Source organism: Phodopus roborovskii, unplaced genomic scaffold (genome assembly GCF_943737965.1).
Source record: "Phodopus roborovskii unplaced genomic scaffold, PHOROB, whole genome shotgun sequence".
NCBI classification, from domain to species: domain Eukaryota; kingdom Metazoa; phylum Chordata; class Mammalia; order Rodentia; family Cricetidae; genus Phodopus; species Phodopus roborovskii.
This window is the reverse complement of record NW_026126514.1, coordinates 15,655,999-15,675,290: the sequence shown is the minus strand read 5'-3', so window position 1 is coordinate 15,675,290 and position 19,292 is coordinate 15,655,999. Positions and strand designations below refer to the sequence as shown.

The following is a 19,292-nucleotide window of genomic DNA, read 5'->3' as shown; positions in this document are numbered from 1 at the left end:
AATGCTGTTGATAAATGTCATAAAATATATGAGTTGTTATTTTTAGGTCATGTTAGGAAAACTCACATCATGAAGGTAACATTTAAAGAAACTGTGTGCAACACTTGTTCCTCTTTGAGGGGAAATTGTTCTAGGATGAATGAGAAAGGTGGTTCAGATCTTTTAGACTCACTAGTATGATATATGAGCCTTAACTCAGCTATACTGCGAGAGAATGAGTCTGTCTATGGATTGGTACAGAGGGTCCAGATCTGTAATGTTTTGCAGATGTCATTAGTACCCTAAATTTCATACTGAGTATGAGTACATGATCACAGATGAGAAGCTGTTCAAAATATGAGTTCATGTTAAACTTAAACCTACACCAACAAACAAGGTGTAATTTACTTTACATAAATATCCTTTAAATCTCTGAGCTTTTAGTAAATAGTCCTTGCTCTTTAAGTTATGTATATACTTGAGATTCATTGGTTGTAAGAAAGCATTCAGGTAGGACCAGCATTAAAAATCACCATGTCCTAATATGAGATAATTCTTCAGGATAAATACCTCTTGAATACTGAATGATATTTTAGGCCCCCTTCATCGACACCTTTATAAAACAAAACAACAACAACAACAACAAACTGCTGCAGTGTAATAGGGACTTTTCTCTTATTTAGTGATCTTGACATTGACCTTGGCAGTAGAGGACACTAAAGCATGGAAGGAAGAGAGTTTCTCTTTTCAATTTTGAAATAGTTGGATTTTCCCTGTTGTATCTTTTGCAAGAAAGCTGACAAGCAGCCTCTTGTGAAAATCTACTTGAGTCGTACAGCCAAAGTAGATATTCTGGTTTCTGGCTTTCTGTAGCTTTCCCAGTTGGAAGCTATAGACAGTGGGAAGCTATACACAGCTGTAATCTGCTGTTCTGCTGACCAGTTGTCTCTAATGTGCTGTGTTCATCCAGAGCCAGTCATAAACTGTGTGTACTCTGGGGATGTGTCCTGACTAGCCAGGTAGCAGCTGCATATCTGATCAAAGACAGACATTGCAGCAGATTTCTCCACTCTCTGTTGGGCTATAGCCATACCTGCTTCAGGAAGGTTAAGGTGCTAGACTTCCTGCCACAAGTAAGTTTTTCCTTCCTTGAAAGTTCTCCCTAATCTTGCATATTTCTATATACTTTCACATATTTGGAACATATACTTTGTAAATATATTATTAAATATTGATATGTGTAGTTATATTAAACATAGACTACAGTATTTAATCATATTATAGATATCTGCTATTAAAAGTCTATTTTAAACACCATAGCTATTCCTTATTAAATAATTCAGTGTGTGTGTGTGTGTGTGTGTGTGTGTGTGTGTGTGTGTGTGTGTTGGTGCATGAGTTCAAATTATTGCATGATTTCTGACTCTGGGTTGGACACTGAATAATCAAGTGGTGAGAAAAGAAGATAATCAAAAAGTTTAAGACTCATCACTACTTTTTAATCCCCGCACTTGGGAGGTATAAGCATGTAGATCTCTGATATCTAAGTCAGTCCTGTCTACAGGATGAGTTCAGGAACAGCCAAAAAAGCAAGAACAAAAATACAAGCCAACACCAAAAAAGGTACATGATTGTCTTGTCAGTAGTATGAAGAAGACACTTGGAAAAGTCCAGCCAAAGAAATAGAAATTTCTAGAGATCTCAGAGGTGCTTCTACCATGAAAAGTATAAGAAAAGTAGGAACTGATGTGAACAAAGCATGTTTAGTTCACATTTTTTTTTTTGAGTCAATAAAGACAAGTTTTAATTCAAGGCCATAAACATTTGTTAAACAACTATTACATACAGAGTGACTTTGATACCTTCCTGAAATACACATACTTCTTTTATTATTGTATATAATATTCATACATTTGTGAATATATATATATATATATATATATATACACACATATATGTATCCATATATTATTTACTACATGTTTGAATCTATATAAATAGGTAATTGCTTTTGCAGTTAGAATAGGTGAAAATGGAAAGAAGAATAGAAACAAATAGTATATCATTATGAGGTAAGACCTATGAGGAATAGAAAAATATGTCATTGTGTGACTTTCTTTGGTAAAATTCAGAGAAATATCTATTCATCTCTGAGAAGGAACTGCTGAGAGTCCAGATATGAATTACACCCAGGTCTAGCTCAGTGAACTAGTGAATTTATAGGGCTACTAACAACATCCTAGGTGAGGGTTTACTTACTGGAATATGCATGATTCAGAGAACTAATGACTAATATAAATTACATCCATGAATGACTGTTGTGTGACACTATTCTTGTGAGGTGTGAAAAAAGTCTGTTCACCCCAGTTAGGGACCTAGAGACAGATAAAAAATAAGGATATTGTCAAAGTCTTGGGATTAGTGCAAGAGTATGAATAATGGTTTACTTACAGGAGCAGAAAGACTTACAGTTCCATAACCAAAACCAAACCAGCATAGATAACACATCACAAAAGCTGTACACCTAAAGTGTACCTAATAATGTGAAGGCAGGCCAACAGGCTGTAGCATATCCTTTCCACATAGTTGAGTTGGCCTGAGATTCTTCTAGGCAGCATGGCTACTGTCTACTTCCCGGCATTTCTGCAGGCCTCAGCTTCTTCCAAGCAGTTCATGTGGCCTCTCTTAGGGAGTTCATCTTGCCTCAGAATGCCTGTCAATGGTCCTTATGATTGTTTGTACTTAAAGAAGAGGGTGGGCAAGCTCAATGAGTTTTGTCACTTTCAGGTACTTCCTGAAATTTATGAATGTTTTACTCCCCATTCTTAAAGAGCGTCCCTCTAGGATGAAATGTTTTATCTACTCTTAGAATGTATTCTGCCTTAGATTTCTTGAGATATGGAATAGTTCTCTTCTTCTTATGGCTGTTTCAACTCCTTTCCAACACCCCCTTTTCTAAAGAGGCACTTTCCTCCAAGATGGTAGACTTTAGTCACAGAGGAAACTATTATAAAACAATTATCCTGCAGTACTGATATGCAACTATAACATATCTGAGGATCTCCTTACCTCAGCAATAATTATTGCTTGTACAAACTTTGTGATGCTGCTTCTGAATTGTCTTAAGTTTTAGGAACTTCTTTGTGCTTGTGAGTTCCTTATTTCCTGAAGCTTCTAAGTGTTGTGTATTTCCTAAAGTTTAAGGAGCCTCTCTCAATGATCCAGTGTCTCAATTTTGGAAGAAATTACTATACAACAAATCTAATAGGAAGATCATATGTGTCTGCCATTGAGTGTTAAAGATGATTTAACTGTCGGGGATGCTGCTGTTAGAGATTTCCGTGTGAGATTGCACTTTCTTGTCTCTTTTTATTAAAATTACACCTCAATAAGAAAGGTAATTTATGAGAACACGTACTTAGGTTGTAAGACTGAAGCACTTGATCTATGATTAAGTGTTATAGAATAATGTGCTGAGCACCATTTGCTAGTTGGGAATAAAGTTAATGTCGTGCATATTCACATTATGCTAATGGAGTAATTTGCTGATCAGGTACTATTGATAATAATAAAAAATCACAAATGTGATAGTATGCCTATTTAAAATCTAATAATATATTGTGATGCTGGGAAACTTCTTGGTAACGTCATTTAATCACTGACCCAATACCCAGCAAACATACTTGTGTTTAGCTAAATTGTGCTATCAGAGAGTCTAAAGAGTATTGCTTCTCCTAATACTTGAACCGTTTAATTATAAAACCAGACACAGAGAATCTAAAGTACTATTGTCTTAAACATCAGTGCTAGTGACCCTGTTTTCAATTTAGCAATTTTCCTCATAGTAGAAAAATGAGTGGAGGATAAAAATTCATTTACCTGTGCTTATTTTGCTTATTACACTTTATGTTGTTCTTGGGTAGACTGATTCCTAAAATTTACTCATATGCACTCATCCAGCTGTGTCAATCCTTGAAGAAACTGCTGAAATCATACTCTTGTTCTTTTGAATTAACGTGAAAGCTGAAGTAGTGAGGGGAGTTCAGATGATATTTTTTGGCATATAATCATTGGATGAGTTCCAGTGTAAACAAAGGTTGGTTTAGTCAAATTAGCCATCTGTCTCTGAAGAATTTGAACAGTAACATGACACATTTTACTACTGTAACCAGCTTTTGCCCCTTTCTGAATTTCTCTGAACTAGAGGAGGTACAGAGGATAATAGCAGCCCCCAGGTTTCCTCTTCAGGTTAATTCTTCAATTGTACGGTAGCATGTATCTCCTGCATCTATAGCTTGTGTCTTGTGTAATATTGTACATTTAAAGGCATTTCTATGTCTGGATCCCATAGTTCTTAAATTCTTCTATGGTCCCATGGCCTTTATTCCACTTCTTTCTCCTTCATGGACTGTCCAGTTAAATTTGCCCTTCTTTGCAGAGTTGTTTACAAGCTTGAATTACTTGCTTAGAGTTAGTGCCACATTTTACTTCCTGTCAGATGGCAAAAAAAAGGTGTCTAAATCTGCTAAGTGACTAACATTTGGACAAGATAATGTATTATTGGAAAATAGGCAAAATTTTATTAAGGCTATATGAACTCTTCATATTATGTTGTATATAGAATAGCTGTTCATTTCTTATGAATAGGTTCTTAGCTCCTCATTGCCTTGTTAGAAAAATTTCACTGTGTTAAATTCTCAACTTCTTAAAGTAATATTTATATTGTCTAATTCTTACTTTTTAACATTTAAAATTGTTGGAATTTTCACTAATGTAGTTAATTACTGTGTAGAGTACTCGTGAACTCACAGTCAGTGACAAAATGCTTGGAATTCCCACTGGTTCCAGCAATGCAAAACTCATAAGGATATTTTCCTTCTGAACAGGCAGAAAGTAAAGCTAGTCATTAGCTTTCATTCTTTTATGTTGATGTTAATTTACATTTGCACATGTAATACATGGGACTGTAGATGTACTTCATAAATGCAAAACTACCTGCTAGAGGACAACATACAGTATGTATTTAACAATGTGTGTGTTCACATTTCTTTTATGATTTCCATTTGTCTAAGTCCTTGTGATAAATTAAATTATTGGACTCAGTCGACTGTCTTGTTCTTCTTCACCATTTACATTTCCTGAAGCTTGAGAGAGCAAACATGTTTTAACATTATCTACTTTGATCATTGGAATATTCAGAGATACGGATATACACAGAGCTTTCATTGTGTCATTGGCGATAAATTAAATTATTGGACTCAGTCGACTGTCTTGTTCTTCTTCACCATTTACATTTCCTGAAGCTTGAGAGAGCAAACATGTTTTAACATTATCTACTTTGATCATTGGAATATTCAGAGATACGGATATACACAGAGCTTTCATTGTGTCATTGGCTGTGAACCCTGTCCTTGCCTCTGCCACTGCCAGGAGAGCTTGCTATTCCAAGAAGAATGGGAGCTTTGCAAACCATTATGGAAGGCTGAATCTTTTTTTTAATTTATATTTTTTCTTTTATTTATTTATTTTTATTTAATTTTATATAACAAAGTCCAATTAAATGAAAACAAACATTTATACACAATATTTGGGAATTTGGACGTCGTTCTTTCCAAACTACTTCCTGCTGGTAAGGGGCGCTGTCTTGGGGGATTCGAAGAAGATTCAGATATCCTGGCTGTAGTCTGTAGGGCTATTTTTTTCTTATTTTACATATTGATCCCAGTTCCCTCTCCCTTCCTCCGTCCCTCTGTCCCTTCATTCCTTACTTCCTCTCTCCCTTGCCCCCCCCCCTGACCACCCCATCCCATTCCCTCCAAAATGACTTGGCTGAAAGAATCTTAATTCAGCTAATTCCCAGCCAAGCTGAATGAATACCTTGATGTGAGATAAATAACGGGTGCTTCAAACCATTGGGCTTGGGGTGTTTGGTTGTGCATCATTTCTATGGCTGAAAACTTAACGGATTCAGTGTTTTTATTTTCAAGCTCACTGACTTTGCAATTATTTTGCAGGATATGAAAGATGAAAATTTTCACAGTTTGTTTCCCTCTCCTTCTTAATTTTCAATTGGCCTTCTTCTTTCTTTCTGTGGGGTACTTGTATGATATGCCACTACCCCTAAGATCTGTTTTCTAACTTGGATGCAGTTGTTGCTGTATTACTGAGCTTCACTTCCCACAAGTCAGAACCACTTCATCTAACATAAGGCTAATAATCTCTGCCTACCATTTTGGAGGAAACAGCAAAGACATCAAATTGACTACACATTATTTCCTCTCTCTTAAAGAAAAGCAGCCCTTTCCACTGACTGCTAATGTAAGACATGACATTACTTCCATTCCATTTAAACTTTAGATTTTACTTAATGTTCCAAAATTAGGAGTTAACCCTGATAAACTAAGTAACTGACTTACATTTAAATGCTCAAGGGAGGAAAATGAAGCAGTTTCTTGAAGAACAAAGAATACCCTCGAAGAAAGGAATCCTTTTCTGAACAGTCACAGCAAAACCATGATGCCCAGGTTTAGGTGCAGCAGGCTGATTTTTGCATCTGTTTGAAAGTATGTGCCTTTTTAGAGCATCTTGTACATGAAACAAACCGTGCAAGTGGCATGAATCAAATTCACTTGATTGCTTTTCACTTTTCTTTTCTAGACATGAATTCAAATTTTATACGGAATGAATGTCAAATACTTGGTTGTACTAATGATGGGAAATAAACTGCAGAGATTTACATGCTTTCAGCCTACTTTCTAATTTTGAATCCCAGTCTGTGTTTTCTAGCATTTGACTGTATCTTCTAGGATTACAACAGCAAAAGAGGTGTGATTTTTCTCCAAGCTTCCCAAATTGGTCAATAAGACATTGATTGAGCCTGTTGTTTTCTTCTACAGAATCTTAAAGTTTCTGGGGACTGTTTTCATACATGTTTCACTGTAGCCCTCACAGGTTCTACCACACATCCCCTCATAGTTTCCAACCTTTCTGCTTTTGGTGTGCCAGTACTTTATCAGAAGTCCACAGGCCTGGTTCAGAGAGCCAGTGTTCTTACCAAGCCAGCCTTGCCCCTGCGCTTAATGCACTGGCTGACACTGAAGCAGCTGAATCTAAAGCCAGAAATTCCCATTACTCCTTGCTCATTTGTTAAATGCTTCCATTCCAGCCTTCCACTCACACCTCCACCCAGGAAGATAAGGAGTCATGAAATCTATACTATAGGCCAATTAGAGCTATGGCTGTCATTGTAAAGCAGATTTTTTTAACAACAGTTTTTACTCTTTCCTCCTAACATCTTACCAATACAGGGAATATAGGCCCTTCTAGCTTGCTATACTCAGACTAATAGTGTTTAAATAAAGGCCTCCTGTAAGTACGAAGAACATTCACAGAGATATGAGATAGGTTCACGAAAGGAGCAGAATCCTGACATTTTATCCTTTGTAGTATCTAGTAGACCATCCAATAATAACTAAAGCTATTTAACAAATAGGCATTGTGGAAAACTGTACATCCTGTAGCTACTTAGATTGGAGGTAATATATGCAAATGACCAGGCCTAGTGGTATTATCTCAGTCTCCTGGGACACTGAGCTAAGAGACTACAAGTGGAGGGAGAAGTTCTCTCTGCCACAAGGTCAAGCTTAATGTCAAAATAACAACTGAGGCCTTTTGTTAAAATATAAGGCAGAAAAGTGATGAAGATGAGGTTAGGTGACACGTCACTTGCTTATTGTGTGTGAGGCCTGGCTTCAGTACCTAGAACTACCAAATATAGTAGCATAGTCATGATAATAGAGATAAATTTCATATTATATTCTGTAGGTATTGTTTTTGAGCATCCATCTGTGTATATAGAGGTAAAGAACATGAATGAAATCATATACAACTTAATTAATTGGCAGTTTTCTTAGTTTCTTGTTGCTGTGATAATATACTCTTGGACAAAGGGAAAATAAAGGGGAAATAGTTTAGTTTAGCTCACAAATTAAGGCAAAGTCTCTTCATTGCTGGTAAGCCAAAGTAGCTAAAATATAAAGTAGCTGATACCATCACATTTGGAATCAGAAGCAGAAAATGATGAATTAATTTCTATTAGTGCTTAACTTGCTCTCTCCATTTTATACTGTCCAGGAGTCTCTGCCAAGGGAATGGTACCACCCACAATTAAAGTGGTTCTTACCATAACTATTAATTTAACAATAGAAACTGCAATAAAGATGTGACACAGTAGTTTACTCTTTACTTCTCTTTGAAAGATTCTACCTTTGTTTGTCAGGACCTACATCAGTAGGCCACAACTCTTTGCATTAAATGCAACAACTACAGGTGATCCAGACTCTCTTGTGGCTTCCATGAGCACCCACACACGTCTGGTAAGCATAGATATACACATAAGCACACATACACAGGCATAAACATGCATATGAACACACAAGTACACACATGCACACACACACACACACACAAACACACACACACACGGAAACATAAAAGAGAAAATCTTCAATAGGCATGTCCAGAGGTGATTCAAGATTCTATTAGGTTGACTATTAGCAAAAACCATAACACTCTTCAAGCATCTGGCTAGATGAATTAATGAGTTTATCCTCAATTGTGTCTTTCCAAGTAATAATTCTAGTGAATGAGTTAATACTAGTACATGTATTAAATGTTAGCTTATGGTACTTCTGCAGTGCTACAAACTGGAGACAAACTGATATAGGAGACTGCTTCCTGAACATAACTCCAGGACCACAGACACTTTGATCAACAATTAATAAATGGAACCTCTTCAAACTTAGAAGCTTCTGTAAGGCAAAGGACATAGTGGACAAGACCAAATGGCAGCCCACAGACTGGGAAAAGATTTTCACCAATCCTACATCTGACAAAGGGCTTATCTCCAAAATATACAAAGAACTCAAGAAACTAGTCAACAAAACACCAAATAACCCTATTAAAAAATGGGGTACAGAACTGAAGAAAGAATTCTCAAAAAAGGCTGAAAGATACTTAAGAAAGTGCACAACATCCTTAGCTATCAGGGAAATACAAATCAAAACAACTTTGAGATACCATCTTACTCCTGCCAGAATGGCTATAATTAGAAATACCAATGGCAATTTATGCTGAAGAGGATGTGGAGAAAGGGGAATACTCCTCACTGCTGTTGGGAATGCAAATTCGTATAGCTATTTTGGAAATCAGTATGGCGGTTCCTTAGAAAATGGGAATTAGTTTACCACAGAACCCAGCAATCCCCCTCTTAGGCATATACCCAAATGATCCACATCCATGCAGCAAAGACATGTGCTCAACTATGTTCATAGCAGCATTATTTGTAATAACAAGAACCTGGAAGCAACTTAGATGCCCCTCAACTGAAGAATGGATAAAAAAAGATGTGACACATCTACACAATGGAATACTACTCTGTAGAAAAATATATTGGAATCTTGAACCTCGCAGGCAAGTGTATGGCCCTTGAAGAAACCATCCTGAATTAGGTAACCCAGTCACAAAAAGAGGAACATGGTATGTACTCGCTCATATATGGATTTTAGACCTAGAGCAAAGGATCACCAACCTATAATTTCGCCACCAAAGGAACTAGAATACAAGGTGTATTCTAAGAGATTCATATAAAGTCCCTCACAGAAGGGGGAAAGGACAAGTTCCCCCAGAGCACATGGGAAATGGGGGGAAGTGAGAGAGAATTAGGAGAAAGATTAGGGGAGGAGAGGAAAGAACGTGTGACTAGGAAGATTGAGTCAGAGTAGGAATAGAAGACAGGAGAGAGGGAGAGAGAGAGAAAGAGAGAGATAGAAAATAAACATAAAAGAAGCAGCCATTATTGGTTTGAAGAGAAAACAGAACCTAAAGAAAGGTCTAGAGACCTACAAGACTGTCGCCAAATAACAATTTGAGCAACCGTGGAAAGGCTACCATAAATGCAATTACCAGATAGTTAGATCAGCAACTAACTTATCTACCATCATGAATCCCTCAAATATTACCTATTGTAAACAGAAGCCAACATCCATAACTAAACACTGAGTCGAACTAGAATCCAGATGCAGAGGGAGAGGATAAGACCAGGTTGCAGAAATACATAGAGACAGCTGACCTGAACAAGGAGGAGGTAATGGCCACCAGACTGATAGCTGAGAATCCAGCATGGGACTGACTCAGGCTCTCCTGAATATGGGTCTCAGCTGAAGGGCTGAGCAGTCTAGGGGACTTCAGACAGTGGAACCAGGATGTATTCCTGCTGCAAAAAAGGACTTTATGGACATATCCCCATGAAGGTATACTGCCTTAACCTAGCAACAGGAGAGATGTCGTAGTCTCTACTTCAAATGACTTGACAGATCTTCATGACCCCACCTGGATGGCATTGCCCTACATGTGGAATTGGGGTGGGTGGATGGGAGGGGAGGGTGGTCAGGGGGCATGTGAGGGGCATAAAGGGTAAGACAGAGGGAGGGAGAGAGAGGGAAATGGGATCAACATGTAAAATAATAAAATTAAAAAAAAAAAGAAAAAATGAATTCTTGAAGCCAAGGATCTTCAGGATCTAAGTAGGATGGGGATTAAATTCATTATATAATAACTCAAATAATATAAATTTGATTAAATATAGTTGACTTCTAGAGGAAGCCCAATTGTTATGGCACAGTTGGATGGTGGGAGGATGAAAATGAAGATAAGAGAGAAGAAAATCCCAAGTCACACATTGTTCAAATTGTTAGGTCTAAGAAGGAAGGCCCATTTACAATGCTAGTTAATATAAGTAGATAAGATATATTCTTTCATACTTAGCTATGATATAAATAACATATGAATCAAAACTGGAATATATCCTGCTTTTTGAAAACTATGCAATTATTACAATTAGAAGTGTGTATAGAGGAAAGTATGTTCTGAGATAGATGTGTCCACAGTTCTTTATATTTAGCTTCCAGATATCCTACAGATTCAAAGTCCCTTTCACGACATCAATAATGCTTAAAAAGTCAGTATATTATAATTCCACAACAGTGTCTGTGGAGGTAAATGATCTGTAATTTTATTTTGGTAATACTGAACTCTTTGTCTCTTATTCTTTAAATATATCTGCTTTAGTTTCTATCTCCCTGGATTATGCAGATTTCTAAATATAAGTTTTTACTATGCCTGGGACCACCACATATATTTAATTTCAAATGTACATTGTTCAGATGTCAGTAGGGTGCACAACATAATGAGATATGGTTCTTTTCTTAATTGTTAAAGGCAAATGCATTCCACGTTGCCAGACACATTTGACAAGTCTTTACAAGTCTCAAGTCGAAGGGTGGATCTCCTCAATTAGTGTGAATTAACCCTGCTGGTTCTGAAGTTTCAGAAAAGCAACAGCGAGAATGCTGTCCATAGAATGGAAAGATTCTATGAATCAGCTTCTTAATCTTCGTAACAATTCTATGTTGTTGTAGAGGATTTCTTTTCCTTTTTTTTTTTTTAATAAGAAAAGTACTGAAGTTTTAAGAGGTTCAGATGCTTTACATCTTGACATGTTTGTATTTGTCCTGTGGCTATGTAAAATAGTCCAGATACGTAGTATTTAGTATGGGTCTCAGTTAACACTGGTTCCTAGAGGACGATATGCACCACTGACACTTATGAACATACAACTTTCATTCTCATTTAGAGAGCTGTGTTTGAAGACTTCTGGATGGGAGGTGCTATATCCAGTGTTACATCTTCTGTGAAGTGTAATGTTCATTTCTAGGCAACTTTATCTTCTTTTGAAAATTAATTTTATCCTGTCAAATTACTAGAATGTACTTTATGTGAGCTTAATTAATTTTCATTTTAGATAAGGTGGCCCCTAAAAGAAAATTGGTTCTTACTTTATTCTGCTTATCTTGTCTTTGTTATTGTTGTCCCTTTGTATTTTTAAATATAAAGAATTCCAGATTCATGAAATTGTAATTTATATTGTTTCTGTGACTCCCCAAATAATGTTGAATGGTAAAAAGTGGTTGGGACTGCATACATTTGTCAAAGTCATGCATATCATTCTATGCTTTGAATAGTAAGATTTGAAATCAGAAAGTAACTGGCAATGGCACAGATAATAAGACTTAGTCATTATCACACAAGTTTTCCAAATACAGTTCTAGTGGGAAAGAAAAGATTTTTAAAATGCCAATCAAGTATTTTGGAAGTCAGGATAGAATTCTGATAGGGACTACCAAAGACTATGGACCAATGGGGCCTGTAAGATTCCTTACCAAACCTGAGGACATGAGTTTAGTTCCTGTAACAACTATAAAAGAAGTAAATGGCCTTCCATGAGTTGTCCTGTGACCTCAACACATGAACCATAATGTGTATATGTACATATATGTATATGTAGGTGTATGTGCATGCATACATACATGTTTAAATAAAAAGAAAACTGATAATATTTTAAAAGAATTCTGGAAAATATGTGAGAATTTTGAAAAAAAATATATCATTCACATTGTTAAATATATACATATATTTGTATATAATATATATATATATATATGTTGAACAATACTAAAAATCTTTACCATAAAACTATTAAAAAGGCCATGACAGGGAAGAAGATTGTTAGTAACTCTCTCTGCAGATTTTCTAGCATTAAAATGATTTACTGCGAACTGTGTAGACAGAAGCCCCTTAGGAAAATCTCAGTGTTCTAGGGGTTAGTGATATCTGACTCTTTGCAGGAAAAGTTCATGAAATGGTTCTTAGAATATGCATATCTGTACCAAGGAGTGGGATTCTGGATACCTTTCTCTGTAGTATAAGAACAATTTATAAAATCAAATGTATTGAAAATGTTATATTTGAGTTTCATTAACAAGTGAAACTTATATTATGGTATATTTAATCAAGTAGGCCTATAAGACCAATACAATGATGGAAAATAAATGGCATTTAAGATTTCCTGAGAGCTGAAGAAATATTGTTTCCCAGGTAAAATGAGTACCAATTGTTTACCAAATAGCAAAGGATCAGCCATGAAAACATGCATGTAAATAACATTATTCAGACTTGTAGGTTTTATTTGTGTGTGTGTGTGTGTGTGTGTGTGTGTGTGTGTGTGTGTGTGTGTGTAAAATGAGAAAAGGGGAGGTGAATTTGAAAGAGAGCAGGGAAGAGTATATGCAATGTTGGAAGGAGAAAACGGAAGGAAGATGTAATGCAATATTATCTTAAAAACAGATTTTTTTTGGTATTTTGAGACAGGGTTTATCTGTATTGCTTTGGAGTTTGTCCTGGAACTCACTCTGTAGACCAGGCTGACTTTGAATTCATAGAGATCTACCTGCCTCTGCCTCCCAAGTGCTGGGCTTAAAGTCATTCGCCACCAATGCCTAGCCAGAAATAATTTTTAAAGATAAATATAACCAATAATTTGTATTACAGGTTTTTAATCAATCTAGTTGATCTTTTTATGCAACTCCTTGCCATCAGGTGTGTCAAGAAGAAATGGGATATCTTTTTTTGCAGCCATTGGATGTCAGAAATCCAGTGAGATGAACAAAGGGAAACTGTTTTCAATGAGAAGTCCATTTCCAACGTATTGCTCCCTATATTCTGGTTGAAGAATAGAAGAGTTGTGTAGTGTGAATTAGTGGTTGGAATAATAAACAAAGTTTATTATTCTCCTATGAACTAAGTGTCTAAAAGCAGAGTGAACAGAGGTGGAAGCATTCTTGTAGAGATAGACCAAGGAAAACTGGAGAAAGGAAGTGAAATTCTGGAATGCATTTTGGGTACCAGACAGAGTGTCTTCAAATTGGGAATTGTAAAATGAGAAAGATATTCTTAGACTATCAGCTACTACAGTGCTTCTGTGGTGAGGACTCAAAGAAGGTAGCAAAATCCATAAGCTTTAGACTATAAAGAAGATGCTGTCCACCAATATTTTGTTAGAAGAAATTAAATAAAGAAAATAAATATGACCATAGCTTTCAAATTTAGTGTTCTGGGATTTTAAGTATCTTACACAAAACACAATATACTGTTCTGAAGAAAAAACTAAGTAAAAATAAGAGAAAATATGGAAAGATGGTTCAATCCTTAAGAGCATTTGTTTTTCTTCCAGCAGACCTGTCTCTGATTCCCAGCATCCACATCATGGTATAGAAACTACCTGGAACTCCAGTTATAGAAGTATCTGTTGCTCTCTTCTTACCTATTGAGGTGCTATGTTTGGTTTACAGAAATACATGTAGACAAGATACTCATACACCTAAAATAAATAAGTACATCTTTAAAAATAGAAAAAAAAGTTAGTAGGAGGATGCAAAATATGCTAACATTTTGGGCAGGAAATTAAGAAAGCCCGAGAAACATGCCAAGAATATATTTCCAAAGGACTTAGGCACTACTCAATGACAGCTTCTGCTTCTGTGTCTTGTCAGAAAATAATGTATAATTCATAAGATTTTTATTCTAAATCTCACCTTGTACCCATAGGTAAGTATAGCTATAACCCCTCATCAAGGAAGCATCTCTTTATAGTAAATGGAGAACATTCTCTCTCTCTCTCTTTCTCTCTCTCTGTCTCTCTCTCTCTCTCTCTCTCACAGACACACACACACACCAAAAACAAACAAACAAACAAACAAAAAACCAAAAGGAAACAACTGGGCTGGGCCTTGGTGGCAGTCGCCTTTAATTCTGGCACTGAGGAGGCAGAGTCAGGTGGATCTATTTGAGTCTGAGGCCTGGTCTATAGAGCTAGTTCCAGGATAGATTCCAGGACAATATAGAGAAACCTTGTCTTTAAAAACAACAAAACAGCACCCGAGATTCTCTCTTCGATCTCTTGTATTCTGTTGGTTATGCTTGGGTCTATAGTTCATATTTGCCCAGTTTTTCTATTTCCAGCATTCCTTCAGGTTGTGTTTTCTTTATTGTCTTTATTTCTGTTTTCCAGTCTTGAACTGTTTCCTTCACCTTTTGATTGATTGTTTTTGTTTTTTTTTTTTTTTGTTGTTGTTGTTGTTTGTTTTTTTTGGCTTTCCTTATTTTCTTTGAGATATTTGTTCATTTCTTCCCATTGTTGTTTTTCTCTTCCAGTTCTTTAAGGGGTTTTCCCATATTGTCTTTGAGGGCCTCTACCATTTCTATGAACTTATTTTTTAAGTCGTTCTCTTTTGCTTCATCTGCTTTGGTGTGTTCAGGTCTAGTTGGTGTAGAGTCTTTAGATTCTGGTCGTGCCATGCTTGTCTTTCTATTTTTTGTATTGCCATTGCTTCTTCCAGTGGGTGCAAGTGGAGTCTCTCTTTCTATGCTACACTCCTGGTGGGCTTAGGTGTGTCAGGAGTTCTATATCTGTAGGGATGGGTGGTCCAAGCTCTCTAGTAGGTCTCTCCTTTGGCAGGGGCCCAGCAATGAGGTCAATGATCAGGCAGGAGAGGACTCAGGGTGGTCCCATGTGGATAGACTGGAGACCTGAACATGGGTGTCCGTTAGAAGGCCCTTATTCTAGAGGCAGTTGGGTCAGAAACTTCTGTCTACATGTGGCACTCAATATGAGGCTAATATAGATGGCAACTATAGATGGTGCTGAAATGTGTGCCTGAGCATGCAGAGGACAGGCAGGAGAGATGAAAGAGGCAAATGTACAACACCAGTGTATAGTGTGAAGCGAGCTCTCATATAAAATGAAGTAACATTTTTAAAAGGACTAGCTACCTACAAGAGTTTACAGAATAATCTCATTGAAGCATTCGATGAAAGAAGAGTGGAGAGGCACAGGAAAGACAGCAATGGCTTGAGTCTTCTGTGGCATTTATTGGGGAGGCATTGTTTGTATGGGGGCTCTAATAAGTTCAGATTGAGACTCACCTGTTCATTTGAATCTTCTTTGAGATTGGCACCACAATGTTGAATTACTAGAGATGACAACCACAGTGATATAGATCTACTTCATTTAAAGACATGTTTTAAAGATTAAAGATAAAAAGAAGACCTTCAAAGTAACTACTTATTAGACCTTGAAAAATAAGAGAAATGATCAAACAAACAAACAAAATCCTACTCATTTGTAATTTCAAAAACATGTATTTTATTAATTTTGTGTGTTTGTATTTTTGTAGGTGCTTATTTTCAACTGTAATTTCCACAAAAAAAAAAGTTTTGGAATTTATTCTCAAGCAGTGAAAAGAAATTTCATGACAATCTTCTTTAACTGTAAGATGGAAAGTTGCTATAGTACTTGCCCAAACAGCCATGCTTTGATTTTGCTATCAATATTCAAAGTGACTGATGGAACTTTTCATTAAGGTTGGCACAAGGAAGATGAAGACCAACTTAATTCTAAATTTTGTGAAAAATACTTGATGGTTTTCTTAGGTTAATGTAATGTGGCTCTGAAACAAGGATACAGAAATGGCCAGGGATAGTTATACCCTCATCACAATATCCAAATTAGGAGCCTTGCTTTGTTAGCATGATACTCTCTTGCTAGAATTTGCCTCTTTAATATCGTCAGCCCTTAGTTTCTTAATATGCCCTATCTTCTTCACAATTAAAACTGTAAGAAGATGATTCTGTCCCTGTGCATTTCTTCTTTTCCCCATAATGTTCCAGTTATTAAGAAGAAGAATTAATAGTCAATGTCATGAAGGTCTCTGTTGTTTAATCTTTGTAACACACTTGAACTCTGGCATTGTTATCCACATACTATTCAAAACAGTTTTATTTATCTGACCAAAGCTCTTATTATGAGTTGTATGTGCTAGGTCTTTACTATACTTGAGACATCTTAACTTCTCCTTCAGTTTTTGCATGTCTTCTCTCTGAGCTTCTAAATACTTTACCTTCTCCTACATCAGAAAAATAATTATATACTTCCCCTCTCTGATGCATCCTGCCTTCAGAACTACTGATTTTCCATACACCCACACTGCATCAGTGATTTTTCTATAATGTACATAGTTTCAAGTTCATATGTTTAGGGCTGCTTTTCCCTGTTTTCCTGTCTTTCTGTGATTTCCATCCTCATTTCTTTTGTCACTTTTATCTATCAATATTTGAAAGTGAATGAACAAGAAAATAGTATATTCTGAGGAAAATAATTGAAGTTTATGTTTTTTTCTGTAGTATTAGTTTTGAATAGTTTACAATGTATATCAATTGCTTTTTTATATGCTGCATCTAAAAAAGTGAAATTGTTTCTTATTAGAAACAAGAAAGCAATTCTTCTCAATAATAAATTCTTTGATTCTCCCCCAATTATGTCATACATATTACAATCTTCTCCTATGCAAAGTGATAGAGATGACCTATAATTTAGTCATTTTAATGGAATGATACAATGCTTGGAATTTACAAAATATTTGATGAACATTTTAATAATTTCACTGCATTTTGCTCAATTGCAGTCACAGATTTAATTCTCATAAATGCTGATGACAAGCCACAAACAACATGAATTTGGCTAGTATTCAGACGATGAAAGATTACTGTATTGATCTTCATGATTACTCTCCTTATCCCTTATAAAACTGGTTAATTTTGAGCAATGTCAAGACTCTGAGGAGAAAGTATCAGGCACAGGCATGGAAAAAGAATGGCAATCAGGTCCATAGAGTAGATCAGGGTGTGAAGGTGAAGAAGCAATCTTGAGCCCTGAACTAAAAATGATATATGTGCAGTCTAAGCCTCCTAGAAATCAATACAAAACCTGTTCCCAAGAGAACAAAGAATGGAACACAGTCATTGGTAGTGTGGGAACTCTCCAGAGAGAATTTTTTTGCTTAGTAGTAGGGCCTTTGAGTGTTCCACAAGGCTAGAATTCCCAGTAATGCAATGAGTTGGAATGATAAACAACTTGGGGGTGTGGGAGAATACTTTTATTCCCACTGAAGTATAAAATCTGTATATAATGGAAGATATCAGAATTCTACTAGTGTTCTGAAATAAAGTATAATTCAAAATTGAGAGACAGAAGGCAAAAGGCAACTTCGTATTTTTTTTAAGTGTTGTAATTAATGTTCATTTAAAACTCCATTTAAAATATCAAATTACTAATACCAGCAAGAATACTGCAGAAACTTACTTAGAAGTTTAGTTAGATGTGGGGATTTTTAGGGATTTGTGAATAACTGATGATTTTTCAAACAACAGAAAAAACATGAAGAGCTTCCCAGAAAATTAAAATCTGACAAATAATGACTAAATATTAGAACATGAAAGAGTAGCTGGTAAGAGATTTGAGAAATAAATGAAAGAGTCAGTAAGTTTAAAGATATAGGACTCAAGTATCCACACTAGAGCTCAGAAAGAGAAACACCTCAATCAGGGAAAATTCCATGAGTCTGAAGTTAGAACATGAGAATAAGGTAGAATTAGTGATAAAATTTAAGAACTGGTAATTAAGTCACAGGTCCATAATCATCAGATTCCCTCAGAGGCAGGGAGGTGTGGGAGCAGTAAAATATAAAATAAAGAAAATAAGCTTATTTGAACATAATAAAATTGCAACGAGAGAAATCAAACCAATGCACTTTAAATAGAAAGAGGGAAGCCTTAAAAGTAGCCACACAATGTTTTAATTTTTCTCTGATTTGAGCTTTTTGTCTGTAGACTGTAACTGGAAGTTAGAATGAAGGCTGGAAAGTTTTCAAAGATCACGAAAGCCTTAGACTCAGAAACTGGAAAATAATAAAATTGTGAGCGGAGTGGGACCATTAAGCCAGGAATGTTGAACTGATACAATAGTAGTAGTCTTAAAAATTTGAAATGTTTTCAGGATAAAAGTCAATCTCTTGTGCTGTGTAAGGACCGAGGACAGTTTAGACACACGCTTCAAGAAAAAAATTTTTGATTGAACAAGGAAAATGTAACAAATTGGTTTGAATAAAAATGACTGAATGGATGAATGAAGTAATGAATACCCAATCCCTGACATTTTAAATCTGGGATTTAGATGACAAAGCATCACACACAAAGTATTCTTACACTGAATGTGAGTTTAGTGAGCTTTCCTAGAAGATTCGTTATAACCACAAGGTTTAATAATGCCATAATAAATATTGTAGTGATGGATTGTTGTATGTTCATGATGATAACTGAGTTTTGATGCCTTTCATTTAATCATGAACTCATCAATAGTATTGATGTACATACATCAATGGAAGCTCCCATTGAAGGAAGCAAAGCTGCCAAGAGATGTGAGACACAGTTTCTGACATCTTGATTGTCAACAGGAGTGGTTATAATTTATTTGAGTTCTATAATGTAACAGTACAAAGGAAGACAGATTATACATTATTAAA

The 19,292-nt window shown here is 35.9% G+C and overlaps 1 protein-coding gene across 3 annotated transcripts in view; it reads left to right on the top strand.

The window, feature by feature from the left end:
- The window catches only part of Mdga2 (MAM domain containing glycosylphosphatidylinositol anchor 2), a 761,827-nt gene that overhangs the window by 122,643 nt on the left and 619,892 nt on the right, over positions 1–19,292 (top strand). The window lies entirely within an intron of this gene.